Raw genomic sequence first — 16,328 nt, 5'->3', positions numbered from 1 at the left:
AGTGGGAATGAAAAGTGTAACCTCAGCCTCCCAGCTGTACGTCTCAATCCATAATCCTTCCCCAAAAACCTCACCAGAGAGCCGCCCCGGCCGTCACTCCCATGGCGTTCTCTGCCGGTGCCTGCTCAGATTTATGGGGCAGTCGGGCGTCAGACTCTCGACCTGAAAGGGATTTGGGCTTTCTTAGTGGTTAGGGAGGTGGTCAGGAGAGCAATTGTGGACTCTCTCTAAGCACCTAATACCCAGTACTGGGCCTCTAGTCTGGCACACCCACCTTATCCTGGTCTCACACACCTCGGACACTCTGGACATTACCGACAACGGCCCGGTCTGGCGCCGATAGCCGCAGTGTGGATGGCAGCAGCACCAAGGTGAGGGACTATTTCTGGGTGTGTGTTTATGCAGGTCTGGGGACAGTGGACCTATGAGGACTTATTGTATTCTGACTAGGGCCATAGGACTGGACTGGGCTAGGCTGCTATGGACAGAGGTAGGGCCGCAACATCCATATTACTTAGTGACAACCCGGCTTCATTGGATGGTTCAGATGGCTAGATGGGTGTGAAGACGTCAGCTACCGGTTGGCTGTCCTGCTTGTAGCATTGGTGGCGTGTCCTGATTGCGCAATACATTGACAGCTAGCATGTTCATTATCAAGGCAGACATATTTAATCATGAATGTATTCTGTTTATTTACCTACTTTATCCAGAGGCAGAATTCTATTTCAGAGTTGACTTTACAAAATAGACACAAAATAGATAACAGATATGATCTTATGATACCTCGGTCCAACTGTTACCATGGGGGAAAAAAGTGTATTAAAAATGTATTGATTTCCAACTAAATATTCTGGGTATGTTGAAAAAGAGGAGCTAATTGGAAGACCCATAACTAATTGATAATGTATATGTAAATTACGCATTTTCAAAGGGCTGAGAGCTTTTAATTTACCAAAAAATTATGTTAATTCAAACACATCTGTCCATCGCTACAGTATCTCTGTTTGGAGTAGCTGACTGAGGAAAAACTATTTGGGTACTTCACCACCAACTGTCCTACTTACCTAGAAACCCTGACAGAGGAACTACCGTAGTCACTACTGGAAAATGAGCTGCTAGGGAAGAGCTTCGGTCCAGTCTTTCACAGCTCAGTTGATCTCCATTGAAGTAAACAAACCCAAGGTCACCTCTGGACAGCTTGGTCTATACATCCCGTGGTTTGGTGTGTATGTTGTCGGGGTGGGGCGGTGGGGGAAGTGGGTGGTAGAGTCAGACTCCGGACGAGATCATCCCGTGTGTGACATGAGGCAGACTATTACTCAATACCGTCTGGAACATTCTAAGCAGGAAATGGAAACGTTGCAGGGAGGCACGTACGCCATTGTGCACATACGCTACCCACTTACATTGGGAGGAAAGCCTAAAAAACATGCTATACTAGAAATACTTCAACTATATTTGTAATAGCAAATACATACATGATCATTATTTAAAGGGAGAGAGGGCGGACCATATACAGCCGAACAAATACAGTTGCATTTTCTACAAAATGGCTGCCATGGTGGTAAGCAGCTAAAAGAGCAGGAAGAAGATGGAGCGGAAATATACTGAATGGTGTTTTCCCATTCTCTGTGTAATAGTAGACTGTTAGGGATTGCAAGTCTGAGAAGGTATTCAATTGTAGATATTTGGATCGTATGTTTTCCACAATTGTTTTACCAAAAGCTGAGCCCGTAAAGTATGTTTGTTTTTTTCACATATTCCCCACCCACAGTTTAGGTAACTTGCTCAGTTAGTCCTCACTAAAACGATTTGCTGACGTAAACAACCTTCTTCACAAGCAACAATATCCATTAGAGTATCTCTTTGCGACAGTGATACTTATGTTGTTAAGGGCAGACTGAACATTTCCGGCATCCTATTTCAGTTGATTGCGATCTCAAACAATATTTTTATATTCACACTTACGTCTTAAAATGAATCATAATTTCAACATTTCACGATAAATGTGGAAGGTGAAAAAGCCTGCTATAGAGGTTGACTGGAATACATCTTCAGCAAATGCTAATATGAATACTGATATCTCTAAGTCAGTTGCCAATGTATGCTAGCAAGAATATGTAGCGTAGCATCTTTACTTGGGCAACAGGAATATGGAGGTTCCATACCACTCTGCCAAAAAGTCTCTCCTTTTATTAAATCCTATTTATTTGTAAAATATGACAGCTTCATATGAAAGTCTATTTGAGCCTTTGCACTTGAAAGCTTTCATAGTATGAAACAAGAAAAGCTTTCCAAATGCTTTACCCTTTTTTCTCCCCACGAGGTGGGTTAACTTTGGGAAATCATGTGAGAGACGTTTTTCTTTGCAATTGAGAATGAAAAGAATAAGTTAGCAAACTTTCTCTCCCACCAGCTTCAAACCAACTCCTTTTAGATTCAGAGAGGCTATAGCTACTAAGGAGAGGGAAACTCACAATAGTGAGGATTTGTGGTTTCCTCTATGGTGTGCACACGGTACAGTAGGCTATGAAGTGTATTAAGAAAACATGTGAATGGCATAAAATATAATACTGAAAGAGAAGGCAACATTCATCCTCCTAGCCGCCAAAAACTGGATGCTAAGTGCTAGGTTTTACCTTAAGACATAGGATATTAATGTTGTGTGTATCACCATGTTTAAGTATAAGACTAAACACATACAACACCTCATTTTCCTGACAACATTATACTCCAATATACAATATTGTTCCGGTATCATTGGAATAGCACAGGCCTATATAAAAACCCTTTGTATTGTTTAGTACGTTAAGTGTCTGGTTGAACTTAAGGGTGAGCACTATTAAAAGTTGAAACAGAGAATGACAAAAGATTGAAAAAGAAATTAAGATGTGTCATTGTTATTTGGAGGGGTTGTGATAGGGGGGGGACCCTGATGACAGAGGTTTATGTTCCCTCTACAGATGAACATATGAAAGACAGATGGTGTGCTTTCATTTCACAAAACTCTGGGATGTTTCACATTTCCAATCTCACAGAGAGAAACATCTGACTTGGCTGACAGTTTTGATCAAGTCTCTGTCTTAGTTGATTCTCACATATCATGAAATAGTATTCGATGATGGCTCAAGAGTCATCCATTCATAACCATTCCCTTGAAGAAATAACGCGCCTCACTGGAAATAAAAGAAACTTCTCCCAATTAGATCCCAACTTGAAACTGCTAATGAATTTCTCATTCTTTTGATACCTCGCTTCAACATTTACAAACTGAAAACAATGGAAAGAATTCAAAGAAAACTCACAGATGCCCATACAAAACGCTGACAAACAAACCCAAAGTCTGCAATAATTGCTTCTATGGTAGTTTCAGTCTTTCAGAAACAAATTGTCTGACATGGGCTATAAAACTTTCAAACAATGCCAGGCAGCGTTGGCCTTTGCATCTGCATGTGTTGTGCGACGTGGGGAAAGCGCTTAACAACCAGAATCTATGCATGTTAAGAATAACAAACGTTTTCTAATAGCGGCCAATGCTCGTAGTAATAGGCCTATTTCATAAGATATCTTTACTGTAGGCTTACTTTTCAACCATGTACAATAGGCAAGTGTTTCACTGCACCTGCCTAACTGCCATGCAAATACATAGGTATTAAAGGTCCTATTCTACAGTGGAGCCAGCTTTACTATCACAAAACATGTTCATTAGGGACCATTTTGTTTCATTCAATCCTTTAAAAAACATATTTGCGTGTACCTTAACCAAAGGCTAATGAGTTGCCTAGAAGCAAAGAAGTTGCAAAGTGTGTCTGTCTGTGTGTTGGTTGTCTCATGAAAACTCATTAGGGCTCTCTTTGACAGCAAGGTCACAGGAGTTTATCTGTGTGTTGGTTAGGGATCTTTCTGTTCTGTTTCTTCAGCTTCTAGCATTTTGTGCAATAATTAGTTTAAACGCAGGCTCATTGCTCACACTAATTCAATTCATACTGGGGACCTTTTACAGATTGTTAGAGTGGCGAGCAACGACTGCGTGTTTTTCTCTTTTCAACCCTAAGCAGCAGCCACGATAGTGACGATTGAAGCTATTGTGTCTGCTGGGGAAGTGTCCAGGTGTACAACATGTTTATACACATTCTTCAGAAGTTATCTAAACTTACGTAACATTGTTAATTTCAAGGATAGTATTATTAAATTGATTTCACATAAGTCAATATATATATACATTTACTCCAAACTGGTGTATGCATGTGTATCATACATACCCATTGTATTAGTATTCATGTAAGTGATTAAATTCATCTTAATAGAAAAAAAAGTTTAAAGTACAATGAACTATAAATTAATGTAAAAAATATTTGTGGGGGACGCAGTGATCCGTTTAATTCTGTCATGCGGCTTCAATATTACTTTGATGCGTTTTGGTGAACTTGATAATTATAAACTAATGATCTCAATTAGTTATGAATTTTCCTGAGTGTATTCTTACTGAACTAACTGTGAAGAGGTCGTATCATATGTATGTGCTCTGTATACAGTTCATCATTTTCAGCAGAGACTTCGACCCACATGAAGACGATATGCTTATTTATTTTATAATATTTTGAGTTGAGACAAGGAAATTATTTTTCTTAGCTAGAGATTTTTCTTAGTAAGATATATTAAGTTCAGTGCATATATATTTAAAGCCCCTTGGTAATTATTTGTGTGAGAAGGTTTGTTATTTGTGTGGGATTCAATTAGTGAAAATAAATACCTCTTGATTGTACAGTGATCTGATAACCTTCCACAATGGGGTGAATCAAATAGAGACTAAATGCATTTAATCATCAAAAATAAAATATACCTATTTAGACAATTAGTATATCAATGATAAAACATCCATACAACAATCAATGGAAAACATGTCGTGATACAAACCAAAAACAACATATTTACAAATATTTATTTTTGGTGCTCTGTAAAAATCCAAGTCATGTATAAACACAAAACGCAACAATGTGGTCGCAGGTAGTAATCAAATATGGTATGTTTCACAAATCAAACTTAAAGCAATCGTTTTCAGAATATTTCTTATGCTATACAATGTGATTGCCAGTCAAAAATAATTAAAGGTATGCTTCAAAACCCAACATCTCTGATGAATTAGCAGGAGCGGCAAGAAAATGAAATGAAAACATGTTTCAATTAGGTATTCTGCAGTTACTACGTATTCAATTTGGTTTTAAATGTGCGCTAGTGCAAAATGGGTTTAACATTTGATATACCCAGCGAAAAGATGATCGACAGTCTTTTGCCTGTTTTAACCAATCAACATATTAATAACTGTATTAAGTGCATACTTACTGAGGTCATTTTCTCTGTGTCATAGTGCGCCTCAATGTAACACAGAAGGAGACACATGAAGCTAAAATGGTGGCGGGAACAGAAGGACACCTCTGTCGGACTGTCTTGTACAATACAGTTAATATGGCCTGATTCAAACACAAATATTTTACATTCTGCTAATTAACTGAGCATAGGCATTGTGGGAGTGGCTTGACGTATTAGTAGTTATAATTTTGATAACGCACAGCACGCACTGGCGTCTTCCCATTCTGTTGTTTGTGTGTTTTTCTACCACAGTAAACGTATAGTTGAAAAAGGCGCCTGTGTGTTCCTTGTTCGGCCATTTTAACACCATTAGCATATGGCCCGACAGTAGCCGTCACTATACTTCAGGATTTGTCTTAGCGTCTGTTTCATGTCATTCTGTTTATTTGTCAGGGCCACACGTGACTGGTGACCTGTTTACATGGTTCCACTTCCACACCTCAGCGGAGAATGGGACGAGGCAGGTACAGGTACAGCTGACAAAGCCAAGCTATTCAATAACCTTGGAGTACTGTAAGGGCTTTGTTTCAACGAACATGGAACTGTTTGGATCAATGTAAACCGTCTTAACACCTGTGCTACAGGGTTAATAGCGCCATCGATTGTGTGAAGCGGGGAGTAGTGATGACGGCAGGTGACGTCAGACCAAGTGTAGAGGGAAGACACAGGGAGTGCATGGTATTGCCAATCTTCGTTATAGGATGACAAAAGAAGGGTTATATAACGTCACTATTTTCGACTGCCATTTTAATTTGCCCATGTCCCCGAGCAGGGGCCTGTAATCTTCCATTCGAAAAAAAAACAGGTTGCCATTATATAACCAGGAAGTGGCCTGCCAACGGCCTGCAGCTTGTTTATGGTGACATCTCGTTGCCGGGGTGACGGGGTCCTGCCAGTGTACCGTCTTTATTAGTCTTTACGCACGGCTGGCATGGGCACCGCCCGGCAGCGGTTGCCCCAGTAGTCCCCCTACCCCCTCCCCTGTGCCCCTTCTCAGACCCAGCTCTGGGGTTCACGTTGACAGACAGCTCGGGGCAGACACAGCCTGACCCAGAGAACGAGGAACACAAACTCAGCGCTCTGAAGGACCCTATTCTGGTCAGGCATTCAGTCGGCCCACTATCACAACTATACTCCTCTCATAACTAATTAATGATTGCAGAGTGCTCTATTCTGCCCTGAAATCATGTAAAATCATGCTCACTTACTAAAATGTCAGCCCTGATCAGTCTTGGATAATGGAAGTGTGTGCATTCTAACTCGTACCTTGCACTCATTTCACTGCTGAGTAGGAAATAAAAGGGGTAGGAAATTTTAAAAAATGCTATTTTGGCTGACACTGACCAACCATGTCAACTGTACTTTCAAAAGACGGCCTTGGCGACATAATGGGAACACCATACCACAGCCTATTTTGCTCAGTAAGAAAACCCCAAATAATTCAAATGTGAAACATGCCGGGACAGACTATTGTGATTACCTTTTAATCTGATGGCTGGATTCCTATTTCCAGGCGGAAAAGTCTCCTCCCGAGGAGCAGCAGGAGGCGCTGTAAAGCAGTTAGCCTTTTGATAACGCAACACGAGCAAAAACAAACATGGCTGATGGGTGTGGAAGTGTGGGGGGATGGTTAGATATGGTTGTGCAAGTTAATGCAGCAGTACTATTGGATGAGCTTTTGGGAGCCTGGAGCATCTATATTAAAGAGATACCCCATGCATCCCTCTTACCCACAAGCTGGCGCAACATCCACTTCGACCTTCACCCACCATCCCAGTCATAGCCAGAATGTTGGATGAAAGTCTGGGTGTGTGTTTGGAAGCTATGTAGCCTAGACAGGAAGCACTCAGCTATTCAGGTTGTGCAACACAAGACGAAGCAACATGTGATAACCAAGGTGTTGTTGTGCTAGTTAAAAAACACCAGGCATGACTAGTTACATCTCTTTTCAGTAGAATGAATTTAGATTGCTGCAACCAACCAGATATCCAGTTTGCAATGCAAATGTTTAGGCTGCTTCCCTAACGTCATTGTAATCCTTGGATTGCGTTTATGTATTTTATGTTTGTTTTGATATTTCCACGAGGAACTATCTGTGCAGAGTCTCCTGAGCAGAATCTGGTATGCTGTTTCAGGTCATTTCAATTATAACGGGTTTTTTTCCCTCTATATTTGTACTAAGAACTCTCTGGGTATTCAGTGCCCGAGGGTTTGACGGTAGAAACACATGAGGTTTTGAAGCTTGTTTGGCTAAGTGAAGCTGAGGTTAGGCTTAGGGGGATATAATAACTTGAGGCAAAGTGGAGTGACCAATTTTTCCTTAATCCGCATGTGGAGCGAGAGCGTGAGTCACAATTGTGAACACACATAACGTTATTAAAACTCAATCTGTCGACAGGGCCAGAGACGTTTACTTCCTGAACATGTTCACACAACCACAGACACACTCACCTCGCTTTTGATCATTACTATGAATTGAAAAAATATATCTTTTCAAGTTAACAAGATTGTCAAAAAGGTTAGGTGCTGCAGAAATATTATAATTGGTGTCAAAAAATATACATTTCAAGGATTTTACTGAGTTACAGGTCCCATGTGGTTCAGTTGGAGCATGGCCTCTTGTAACGCCGAGGTTGTGGGTTCGATTCCCACGGGGGACCAGTACAAACAAATAGTACAAACAAACAAATCAAAATGTATGCACTCACTACTGTAAGTCACTCTGGATGAGACTGTCTACGTAAATGTAAAAGAATCACACCCACTTGGAAGTCAGCCAATCAGAATGAGTTATTCCTGACAAAAGGGCTTTATTACAGACAGAATCACTCCTCAGTTTTGTCAGCTGTCCGAGTGGCTGGTCTCAGACGATCCCGCATGTGAAGAAGCCGGGTGTGGAGATCCTGAGCTGGCATGGTCACACGTGGTCTGAAGGTGTGAGGACGGTTGGACATACTGCCAAATTCTCTAAAACAGCGTTGGGGGCGGCTTATGATAGAGAAATAAAAATATAATTCTCTGGCGACAGCTATGGTGGACATTCCTGCAGTCAGCATGCAAATTGCACAATGCCTCAAAACTTGAGACATATGTGGCATTGTTTTGTGTGACAAAACTGCACATTTTAGAGTGGCCTTTTATTGTCCCCAGCACAAGGTGTACCTGTGTAATGATCATGCTGTTTAATCAGCTTCTCGATATGCCACACCTGTCAGGTGGATGGATTATCTTGGCAAAGGAGAAATGCTCACTAACAGGGATGTGGAGAAATGCTCACTAACAGGGATGTGGAGAAATGCTCACTAACAGGGATGTAAATACATTTATGCACAAAATTGGAGAGAAATAAGCTTTTTGTGCTCATGGAACATTTTGAGAGATCTTTTATTTCAGCTCATGAAACATGAGACCAACACTATACATGTTGTGTTTATATTTTTGTTTCGTATAATTAGACACTGAATAACCATGTGAATAACAGTATTCCGATTCATAATGATAACTTCACTTACAATATTTTCCCGATTACTGTGTCCTTCGAGGCATCCCTTTTCCTTAAATTGTATGGCCCAGTTTAGCAAACAGACTTTGAATAATGATCATTTGACAGCTCATTTCATACTACCCAACACCAGCAGGCCTGTCACTTTCCCACTTTCACCCAGTTATACAGATGACGGTGGCAGACAGAACACATGCCCTGTTGATGCCCTGATGGTGCCCAGGTGGTGCCCAGGTGGTCAAAGCCAGACCTCACAGAGACAAGCAAAACAAGAGCAGAACCATCCTTCAGAACCATCCTTCATTACATGAGCAGAGTATATGATTCGCATAGTGTGTACACATAATTTAAAAGGAAAATAACAACGTGAGTTTACTGTGTAATAAACTGTCAATGTACGTGTTTCCGCAGTCTCCGGTTGTGACTTCGCCTTGTTTGACGAGGCAACTAAATGAGTTCATTTGAAATTGGTGTCATCAAATTATTTTGGCAGAGGATAATGAAGACACATCGGACATAATTATATATTTTTTAATTGGTCTGCGTTTATTAATTTATCATTTAGAAAAATACCGGGGTAGATTTTTTTACCTTTAAAATATCAGAACTGCGTTTGATGTGTTTTATATAACGCAGTGTCCTTGTTTTGGTAAAAGTGTCTCAATTACCTAAGCAGAAATGATCTGTGTTGTCCTGTTAACGTCAGATAACCTCTCTTTTCATTTAGCTGTGTTGCGGCATCGATTATGAACTGAGATAGATCACAGCACCACAAGCATGAGTAATGAAAAAAAGAACTCCATTCTTATTGGTTTGTCTTTTCAAGGTTAAAGGACACTCTTGAATGAGGTACTGTTCATCGAAGCAGTAGTGGATGATAGCATCGTGGTCACCTAGGCTCACTCAGGACTAGCTATATCCTTTGATACTGTGGCTCGACAGTGCTGAGGGAAGAAGTATTTTGTGACTTCAGGGCACATTAAGAACCAAATCAACATGGCTGCTGGGCCTGAAATGGGTGAGAAAGGGAGGGGGGGGGTCACCTAAATGAAATTGGCAAGGCAGGTGTGCAGCACATGGCAGTGGGCTCCTCTATAAAGACATCTGCTGATTACACGGTGTGCGGAGGCCTGGTAGAAAGGAGAGGAGGCTGGCAGTGAATTGTGTAAAGAGATTGAGACCACACGACAGCCAGCTGAAAGATCAGCACACGATCCCACACAGCCAGGCGCTCAGAGCATGAAGCCATGAAGACGTGAAGCGGAAAGTTTCCTTCACTCTATTTTACCCAAGAGAAACCTGGCTGCCCAGGGTGGCAGAAAACTATTAGGGCCTGAAACCCAGTGTTTTCTACCTTGGTTTAGGCCTTCTAGCATGTGGCAGGCACACAAGAACATCCACCACACCACATAGGTTGGATTGAATTATCCTAGTTGTCATTTTCTTTTCTACTCTGGTGAAAAGGAACGGTCTGTGTGTGTACCTACAGTAGATGTTGTGTGATCCCCTCCCAAGATAGAGGCATCTTGGTGAATGTCAGTCTTGCATCTGAATGACATGTGGATAGATGGACAGTCCTGCCTGCGTGTCTCTGCCTGTGGGGGTTTGATTTGGTTGCCGTGCGGCTGGTGAAGGCGGAGGCCTGTTTCCGGTGGCCCACGTGTGGCTGTGCAGTGGCTTGTGGGAAACCTCGGGGAGAGACATCGTGTCTCCATGATGCAGACACCTGCCCATAGGACACAGCAGGGGGGTCGCCCTGGCCTTGTACAGGACCCAGAGGCGTCCACTTCACAGAGGTTAGAGAGAAAGCTGAGAGATGCCGCCCACGCCATTCTGCCACGCTACGCCTAGCCTAGTTTTCTATTACAAACCAATGTCAACCTTCACCTCCATCCGGCAGTCACATCTTCTTACACCACAAAGTTTAGGCGATATGGAAATGTTCACGTATAATAAAAAAGCATGGACAGAGAAAGTGTATTCATTGTTATAGCTTCTCAGAAAGATTTCGTTTTGACTAAAGTATTGGTTTGTTATAACGGTTCTCAACTGGAAAATGTTAAATAACTGATAATCAGTTAAATAACTGATAAATAACTAATAATAATCTGATGCAAACACAATCCACTGTTATTCCAAAATATGGTTCTAGTGTAATAGGAGTGTAATAGGTGTAACAGTATGACTCTTAAAGCTCATTATGCACATATGTAGCAAGAGACAACAAAGAAGAAAGGATATGTGCTGCAAGGAAACACTGAATTGGGGATTAAAAGAACAACTTGATTTGACATCTCTAGGAGTTGAAGTCAAGAGGTTGCGTGAGGTGTCCAAATGATTCTGCCTTTGGTCCGTATCTTCACTGCAACATAACGTGTGAGTAATGCACGACGGCTTCGATTCCATGCGTTTCCCTCGATAATAACCTACAGTATTGAGTGATGGATAGACAGATTCAGATTGAGCACGTGCCTCCAAAAATATTATAGGTTACTTTACCTCAATGGGTCTGTCAGAGCTTCAGATTTCTGTGTTCAATCCCAACTTACTTTTCAAGGCAACATTCGTCAGTAGTTCTGACTGGAAGGATAGGAATATTGTACTGCCATCTTTGATTTGGGCAACCGGCATCCTTATAAAATGATCTTGCGTCAGCCGATAAAGGCTGAACGTTGTCATTGCAGATTGAATTCCATCTTATTAATTAAGGCAAGGCTTACATTAAGCGAAATCCTTACAAAGACGACATGTTTAGGTTTACGTTTCTTCAGAACATCTAAAGGGCATCTGTTTCTGCCTCTGTTCCAGCGCATGTGTCCGTCTGATCATGTTTAGTTAATGTGCCTGATGTCTGTTCTTCCTAAGCCTCCCTTCTCCTCCTGACCTTTCACCTAAGCCCCCTCTCTCTCTTTGTTGTGCAGGTTGGAGTCCCCTTACCGACGCCCACACAGCCACATACCACGCTCCGCCGTGCAGACACCCAGGCACAGGTAAGTCTGGCCCAGGTGCACCCCACAGTGCCCCTGTCCCTCACGGGCTCACCCCCCGGTCCTCAGGTCAGACCCGGGGCTCAGCATGCAGATGCAGCAGGTCACAGAGGTGCCCTGACAGGCCCCGACACCCCAGAGATGGTTCTCCAGGCTTGCATGCAGAGGAGTGTTTGAAGTGGGTCTGAGCAGGGCTATGTTACTATGCCTTTAATTAGCTCCAGCAGCTGCTGCTTCCTGGTTGAAGGACCCCGGCACACTCCACCACTCCACTGTCTCCCTAATGTCTTACAGGTGACTGTCAGACACACGTCAGCCTACCAGCCATGCTGGACTTAGCTGTCTAACCCGCTCTCACTTAGATTTTACTCTGTCAAAAGGCGGACTGCATAGCTACACGATGTTGCTGAGACGAGTTGCTCCCTAACATAATCCCGCTTTGTTTTGTTTAGCGAGAAACAAAATAGTGGACGCTCACAACTCTAGCTCAGTAACCAGAGCCAGGGTAAAATTATGCAAATATGTCTCCCATCACCCACTATATTCTTCTAGTTGTTCTTTTTATCACTCTTTAGAAACATTAACAGGTCTGAAGAAAAGGTAAAAAGCAGGGAGAGCTTTCTTCTGATGACAGTAAATGTTCCACTCTGCGTTGCTTGTCTGTGTTTTACGCTCTGACAGAGTTCCTAACTGTTGGAAATTGCCCTTTGAGAACTGACAGCTGGAAATTGATCTCAGATTAGAAGCAAGCACCTCTCTCTCTCCCTGCTCTCCTTTGTCACTCCCAAGTTGGCAGATCACTCCTTAAAAACTCTACCAGAGATTTTTTTTTAAAAGAGAGAGACTTCACAGTTGGCTTTGGAATACTAATACCCTGGACTCATTATATTAATGGGGTCCAGATTCCCATCATTGAGCATGCACCAATACCCTTTGAGTTTGCCGGGGTTAGAGGGTGCCCAGTACTTTGAAAGCCCTGACCTGCATATTGAACGCGTTTTAATAGAACCCATTGGAGGCTCCTGGTAGGATATGCAGTAACACCTCGCCTTTACGTTCCTGCACCCTCTCCGTGTGATCTCATCAGATAGCCGCTTCAGTCTCGGATATGACCCGGTCCCAGGGGGAGGGATGTGCAGGCAAGGCAAATTAGACCAGCTGTGTCTGTATCTCAGCCGAGGCCATTCTTTCCAGGAGACGTGAGTCCTTAAGAGGTGCAGTGCTTTGAAGTGGAAAGGTGCCCGGTGTAAGACTCTGAAAAAGGAGGTTTTGGGAGAGATTCGTTGGGATTCCCTTCAGGGAACAGCGGGGGAGTCTGGCCTCTCGTTGGTCAATCGTGCATACAGTGCTGATTTAATTACACTGCTGTCGGACGGTCATTGAACACCTACTGTACAGACCAGGGGGACTCCGTATATATGGCCGTTGTGACTGTCATCGCCCATTCAACGTGAAGACACCAAGCCAAATCAACCCACAATAAGGGGTGAGCGTCAAGAATGCAGACAGGGGTTCATAAAGAGGGATCTATGGGCAACAATGGTGGAAACCCTGGTAGCAGAGAAAAGAGCATCTACATTGTTTTTATTGGTAATGCACTGTGTGCCCATGATGCACAAAGAATCCATAACACAAATTATAAAAGATAGATTTAGAAAAAATGATTATGAACGTGTACATTTTGCATATGTGCCCAACAGCTGAAAGATGTATCGATAGAAAAGCAATGAAGGCTGCATGCTCCTTTGCTTAACAAAGACTACTAATAAGCCACCCATAGGCGCATTGCAACCAGAAATGCTGATGTTAGATTAAGAAAAGGGTAGAAACATTTGATAACTCTCTTCGTCTGCAATGAAGATATCACAATTTGAAAGTGCTTGAGCATTCAGTGATTCTGTTATTGATAGAAGCATTAGGCAACAGCAAGCTCAGAAGCATTCCGGCTATTTCTCGCGAGGAGGCTAAAAGCACATTACAATATAATGATTATCTCCCTCTGATTCTGTGGTGTCACTATGTCGACCTGAGATACTATTGAGCACCGTCAAATAGAAAAGCATCCCTCACAACGAAAGAAGATTATCCATAGCCGGGGAATGAGGTGGCGGGTTTCTTTGTCCTGGCAGGCTGAAATATCCTTAAAACACCCCGTAATAAGACAAGCAGCAGGCATACGCCACAGACAGACAGACAATGAGATAGTAGAGTGACTACGCCAGAGACAGTGAAAAGAAGGGCTCCATCTGGAGATTACAGTGAACAAACAGAAATCCTTTGAGGGTAAAAATGGCTGACTCAGGAAGCCAAGCACTAGCAGAATGAGTCACGTATCCAACTACGACATCCCCTATCTGTAAGCATCTGTATTACACAGACAGAAAACAGCACCATACTATAGGACCCTTATAGGAAATCATGTTCAGCTGCTAGGATTTGATGATCATACCCCATTCTTGACAGTAACGATTTCATAAAGCCTTCGATTTTTTGGCTCGATCACTATGGCTGCAACATTGCTGGAGCTCTGTTACTCATGGGTGATCCTAAAAGCAGTCTGCACTGCTGTAGTGGCTGATACACGCCTCGCACTCTAAAGTGTGGCGGTAATTTATCCTCTCCCAAGCTCCCATTATCTTGATGTGATTCACACAGTGACAAGAGTCCATCTCCTGGGTATTGGGCAACAAAGAGGGGGGGGGGGGGGTTACAAGGCAGATAGAGATCACACGACTACATGACCTGACGGTCTATTCCACAGTACACTCTTCCTCTCCTCCCTACCACACACACACACTGTGACACAGGTGCACAAGCATGCATACAAAAACATCCCTTAAGCACACCACAGCTCTCTTTCATCGTAACTAGAGTGCAAAGGCGCATTACTTGCTCTGGTCTCCTGCTTTCTTAAGGTTATAGTCTATTCTGTTTGTTTCAGTGTGTTTAATGAGCTCGCCGGGATTCTGAGTGAAGACATAAGAATCTATAGGGACCCATGGTAGTCCATGACCACGTACATCCTCCTTCTAGAGAATACAACTAAAACTCTCAGAATATCATAAATATATTTGTGAGAAAAGTTTTCAAACATTGCTCATCTTTTAATGTAGTTTCATGTGATGTGGGCTGTGTTCAATCATTCTACAAATGAAAATAAAACATCTCTTGAGGTTTGCTGCCAATGTGAGCAGAGTTTTTTTCTCTCCACTGGTTTTCACAGAAAGAGAGACTCATAAGCTCTTCAAAGATGAGTATTATTTAGAGACTACAATTCATTTGGCAGCTCATATTTTCTGTTCTCAAAGAGCTCAAGCTAGTTTGAGACATACTGTGGGTTGTTTTCATCAGAAGAGAAGAGAAAGAATTTGGCTTGGTCCGAGAACCCACATTCCCCACCCCCTTTTCAAAGATGGACCTTTTTTAATCTCCTAGTGGTCTAGCACATTAGTGTGGTGACTATGTGCTTCACAGGTGGGAGTCTGCCTCCATCAAATAAGCCAGTTCACTAAGGACGGGATTTGGCGCTGTTATTTTTCTATTAGGGAAGAATTATGCTAAGCCTTCAGAAGCCATCTTTGTGTTGCTATGGCAGCCCATATTTCCTGCCGGGTTGTGACCTTGAATGACTACAGTGCAAAGCCAAGTAGCACCGAGACCCTTTGAGGATTAGAAATGTGGACCTCATAGTTATGCAAAACACCTCAGATATGATTGAACCTTGAAAGGCTGAATGACAAGTTTATTGAGATCGCCGCTCTTTTCTTCTGATCATTGTCAGTCGAACGTTCCCAATCACTTGGTATCCGTTGATCTGCAGCTTTTCCACTTGCCTTTGTCTAAGTCAGATCTCTCTGCCAGGAATTTGGTGGGCTTTTCATTTATCCAGACACCAAATAGCCTTATACTTCATATTAATCCGTTGTGTCGTTATGTAATAAGATGAATCACGTGATTATGTTGATGCAAATTTTTAAAAAATGTAAAAGCCTAACATCTGATGGTATATCCATCACTTTGCTCAATAAAACATCTGCATTTCAATGGATAATTCCTCTCACGCAGAGATTATAGTGCATGCTGGTTACTGTGGCCTTAAAGCGCTCTGGTTTATAGCTTTAAATTATTAATAGTTCAAAAGTATTTAATCAATACTACTATACTGAGGGAACGTGCAAAGATCACCCCCCAAATCAATTGACATGAGTTTTTTTTTTTTTACTGTTTTACTCTAACTTTGAATCTAAACGTTGGTTTTGATGTGTAGCCTACACAGCTGGAATGTTAATCAACTGTGATATTCATTGAAAGTTTGTACATTTCTTGTAATTTTCACTAGTGTTTTCAGGCCAGCCTTCAAAGTCTCAAATGTATTTTCAAGAGAGATGTGTAGACAGCAACTGAAAGCTAACACAGGGATGGGGCTTTGAACATAGGAGACTGATACTATTGTGGTCACAAAGCACAAC

General features: G+C 42.2%; 1 long non-coding RNA gene across 1 annotated transcript in view; it reads left to right on the top strand.

Moving 5' to 3' along the window:
- Positions 1-214: 214 nt before the first annotated feature.
- The window catches only part of LOC139391193 (uncharacterized), a 31,614-nt gene continuing 15,500 nt past the window's right edge, over positions 215-16,328 (top strand). Inside the window, exons 1-2 of the long non-coding RNA XR_011629569.1 lie at positions 215-371; positions 11,794-11,862. This is a non-coding gene — a long non-coding RNA (uncharacterized lncRNA). The remainder of the gene's footprint in view (positions 372-11,793; positions 11,863-16,328) is intronic.

Source organism: Oncorhynchus clarkii, chromosome 31 (assembly GCF_045791955.1).
Source record: "Oncorhynchus clarkii lewisi isolate Uvic-CL-2024 chromosome 31, UVic_Ocla_1.0, whole genome shotgun sequence".
NCBI classification, from domain to species: Eukaryota; Metazoa; Chordata; class Actinopteri; order Salmoniformes; family Salmonidae; genus Oncorhynchus; species Oncorhynchus clarkii.
The sequence above is the reverse complement of the archived record's forward strand: the minus strand, read 5'-3'. Positions and strand labels throughout refer to the sequence as shown.